This window comes from Aegilops tauschii, chromosome 2 (genome assembly GCF_002575655.3).
Source record: "Aegilops tauschii subsp. strangulata cultivar AL8/78 chromosome 2, Aet v6.0, whole genome shotgun sequence".
In the NCBI taxonomy this organism is placed as follows: Eukaryota; Viridiplantae; Streptophyta; class Magnoliopsida; order Poales; family Poaceae; genus Aegilops; species Aegilops tauschii.
The window spans coordinates 33096756-33101453 of record NC_053036.3 but is presented as its reverse complement, the minus strand read 5'-3'; the positions used below and the strand labels follow the sequence as shown (position 1 = coordinate 33101453).

Sequence of the window (4698 nt, the reverse complement as noted above, 5' to 3'; positions counted from 1 at the left end):
ATATATTACGAAACAAAGAGTAGTTGAAGGAATTCAACATAAGCTCATGTTGAAGTTGCTATAATTTGATTTCTGAGTTGGGTACAAGAAAGGAAAGGAAACTAGAGTGGCATATGCATTATCTAGAGTGAAACACAAACTATTTGCAATTACTCAAGTTACCCGTGCTTGGATAATTGATATCTCTGATAACTACTTATCTGACAACACTTGCAAAAGTTTACTAGAATAATTATTGGTACAACCACTGGATTAGTCCTCTCCATATTCCCTACACTCTCGTGTCATTTGATACAAAGGTAAAAGGGATAATTAATTTTATGCCCCTAGTTGTGTCTCACTCGGCTATTTTACCCCTAATTTTCCAAAAGCATCGGTTCTGCCCAGGCCACTTTGCTCCCGTTATGCTTTTGCCCTTGACCGTCACTTTGAAAACCTCATAAAAAATTCATACAAACTCAAAAAATGCAAAAAATATATCAAAATGTTCAGAAAAACATCACCTCCATGTGCATGTCATTTTCATTCATGACAAAAGTGTTGGAAAGTTCCGCTATGAGTTTGAACTCTTATGATCTTAGCGTGAATAGTAAAATCTGATTTTAAAAAAATCAACAAAATCAAAATTGTTTTGGTGGCAAACATTGACCAATGTTTTAAGTGCTTGCCAAGTTTCATCGGGAAAGGATATTTTTGGAAGTCATGGCAAAAAAAAGCTCCAAAACAAAATCTTTTTGGATTGCTGATTTAGTTTTTTCTTTGCCACGACTTCCACGAATGCCATTCCCTGATGAAACGTGGAAAGGACTCACAACATTGGTCAATGTTTGCCACAAAAAATATTTCTTTAGATTTTACTATTCATGCTGAGATCATAATAGCTCACACTCAGATGGGAACTTTCCAACACTTTTGTCATGAATTAAAATGACATGCACATATAAGTGATGTTTTTTCTGAACATTTCGATATCTTTTTTGCATTTTTCTGAGTTTAAATGAATTCTTTATGAGTTTTCCAAAGCGACGGTCAAATGGTCAAAGGGCAAATGCATAACATGAGTGAAATGGCTTGGGAAGAACCCGTGCTTTTTGAAAAATTAGGGGTAACAGTCGAGTGGGACACAACTAGGGGCATAAAATTAACTATTCAACTTTCAGCTAACGCAAAAGTGTCGATTACATTCAGTTAACCAGCGGCGACGATGCACTCGGTTCGGTTCAACGGCCGAGATCACTTCTTACCCCTTTTCTAGCCGTTAATTACTGTTTCATTAATCCAGTGGTTCCACTGCGTAGACAGCTATAAGACGAGCTCTGCTTCGCGCTGCGTCGGCTCCATCCCAAGTCCCCAATTCAAAACCCTAGAGCCTAGATACTCTGCTACATTCCGATTGATCGAGTTGCATTGTGAGCGGATCGGGAGAGAAATTGAGCAAGCTCGGCAGATCTGGTTTCCTCGGCGGGTACTGGCCAGGGCAAGCACGCCGACCCGCCTTCCCCGGCCGGCACCGGCCACGGCGGAGCTCGCTCGAGGTGGGGCTGGGAACGCCTTCCCCGGCCGGCACCATCCGCTGTGGATCTCGCCCGTTGGTCGGCCTTTTCCAAGCACGGCCGCCGCCACGACTGGCGTCGCTTCAAGATCAAGACTCCTCCCGTCTGTCGCCAGCCATCGCCTCCTCCCCTTCCCAATGAGACGACCACGGCTACGCCGGGGACGAACTGAACTGCTACATCTTCTTCTGCACCGACTGCTCCTTCTTCATCTCTGCTTCCTCTGCTCCAGCTCCAAACCGACAGTAAACAACTCCCTCACGAACTGCTCTTGAATTTGGTTAAAATTAAAACATTCTAGCTTTTGTTCCCTTCAATCACTAGTACTGCTGCTGTTTTTCCTCTCTGATTCGTAGTGATTTCTAGATTAACTAGTAGCTGCACTTGGTGATTTAAACATGTTTTTTGTTTTCTTACCTTGTCTGATCTGTTCTTGTGGTTATTTTCTCTAATCAGTAGCAGTTTTATTTGTTATTTCTCACTTTGTGTTATGCTGTAGGTTGTGGTATTATTCTAGTTACAGTTTACCTGCAGTTTGTAGATCTGGGTTCTCTCGGATCTGACTCCATTAATTTTTGTTGGATTTTCAGGATTGGTTATCACTGCACTTATCAAGCTGCTTGCCATGGGGGTCTGGTTAACCTTGTTCTTCATATCCTTAGCCACGTCATTGGCCCTTTGGTTTCTGAAACTCTTCACTAAGCCGGCCAAGAAGCGTCTGCCGCCTGGTCCATGGACTCTGCCCATCATTGGCAGCCTCCACCACGTCGTCAGTAGACTCCCACACCGAACGATGATGGAGCTGTCTCGCCGCCACGGGCCTTTGATGCTACTCAGGTTAGGTGAAGTCGACACCCTGGTGGTCTCCAGTGCCGAGGTTGCAGAACTGGTGATGAAGACCAACGACCTTGTGTTCGCAGACCGGCCGCACAGCGCGACACATGACATTATCGGTTGTGGCGGCAAAAACATTTTCTTCAGCCCCAGTGGCAAATACTTGCACCAGATGCGTAAGATTTGCACCATGGAGCTCCTCAGCTCTAGGCAGGTGAAGCGCATAGAGGGAATGTGGATAACCTTCTTTGCTACATCACCAACGCCGCCTCGACAGGTTCCACCGTCAATGTCAGCAAAATTTTGATGGCCCTGACCAACAACATCGTCACGAGGGCGGTTTTCGGCGGCAAGTTCACACAACAGGGCAAGTACCTCCACGAGTTGGACAAGGTTCTCACTGTGCTGGGCGGCTTCTGCCTTGTGGACCTTTTCCCGTCATCACGATTGGTATGGTGTCTGAGCAATGGCAATCGCCAAATTAAGAAAGCTTATGGCCGCATCCAGCACATCATTTGCAAAGTCATCGAGGGGCGCATGGCCGCACGAGCGGCCGGCGATGGCGTCACCCGCACAGATGAAGAGGACCTGTTGGATGTGCTCCTGAGGCTGCAGCAGGATGATTCATTGGAATTCCCTCTAACCACCGAGAATATAGGCGCCGTTTTGTTTGTGAGTATCTTTCTTACCTTTTAGTACTGAATTAATTGTTGATACTAGTTGTACACTTGTACTAGCATTGGTTATTGGTTGGTCACTAGCTGCTTGTGGAACCATGACGTCTTTCCCTACCTATGGCCTTCTGGTTGAGAAAAAAGTATGTATCGATGTCTATGCCGTACCGGCCTCGGTTAGAATGGTGGAAGCTAGGGGTGCAGGGCGGCATCCCGCATAAGTGAGAATTAGTTCAAAGTGAAGTAAATTGCTAACAAATTCTACAACTAAGCTGGTGCATTTTGACTATGGAGCGGGGCAGATTGGGCACCGCTCTGCACCCCCGGTGGACGCTCTAGTTCGCCATAGTGGGGTCGGTCCTGCTTCCATTCCTGGATGTGTTGCTTAGGAAGACCGATCCCGCGGTTTAGATGTTCTCAAATGTGGGAGATCAAGCTAAAGATCGTTATCTCAGCATGATGCTTGCTGTGCATGACAATTTGTCCCCATGTTTTTCCTTTTCTCCATATTTTTTTACTTTTTTGTTCATGTACATCCAAGATATCATATGTCATATGTTCTTTGTATTATCATGATGTATTAATATAGTGTCCATTCCAGAAGAGAAAAGGTAGCATACAATTAGCATGACCTAGTTGTCATATTCCTATCAGAGAGGTTACGGTGTTACTCTTCTCTACGAGTCATTCATATGTTTATTATAGATGCAGCTTTCGGATAAATCGTATATTTAGATGTAGATTTCGACTTTGAACAATTTCTCCTTTTCCTAATATTCTCTATAAAAACAGACATGTTTAATTATAGTTTCTACAACTGCCATTTACAGGACATATTTGCAGGTGGCACAGAGACCAAGGGTGGTGTTTTAGCATGGGCTATGTCGGAGCTTGTGCACGCTCCAGAAAGTATGATCAAAGCACAACAAGAAGTCCGGGACGTGCTAGGTGAAGACCGAGCTGTCATCACCAATAGTGACTTTGCTGAGCTTCACTACATGCGGATGGTTATAAGGAAACCCTCCGGTTGCATCCACCTGGTCCTCTAGTCCCACGAGCGACTAGAGAGGATTGTACAATTCTGGGTTATGACATCCCTAAAGGAACCAACGTCTACATTAATGTCTTTGCGATTTCTCGAGACCCTAGATACTGGAACAACCCTGAAGATTTTAAGCCCGAAAGGTTTCAGAACAGCACCGTGAATTACATTGGAACAAACTTTGAATACGTTCCCTTTGGTGCTGGACGACGTCAATGCCCCGGGATTCACTTCAGCTTCCCAGTTATGGAGATGGTGTTAACAAATTTACTGTACTACTTTGACTGGAAGCTTCCTCATGGGGCTAGCCTGGCTTCATTTGACATGTCTGAGAAATTTGGGTTAGCAGTAACAAGAAGGTCTGACCTGCAACTCAGAGCTGTTCCACATGTGCAGTTCAAAGCTATGTTTTCAAAGTGATACAGTAAGCTATGTTGACAGATCTGCACCTTCATTGTATGTCTTTAATATTGCCCTTTTATGCACATTAGAATAAGAGAAGCTGATTGTCAAAGATGCTGAGATCGTAAAGCTGTATGTGATATTGCGTGCATAACTGCAGATTCTATTTGTCGAGAAATGCAAATGATATGGA

At 44.4% G+C, this 4698-nt stretch overlaps 1 pseudogene; it reads left to right on the top strand.

Moving 5' to 3' along the window:
- Positions 1 to 1799: 1799 nt before the first annotated feature.
- Positions 1800 to 4698, top strand: LOC109761007 (cytochrome P450 71AV8-like; annotated as a pseudogene).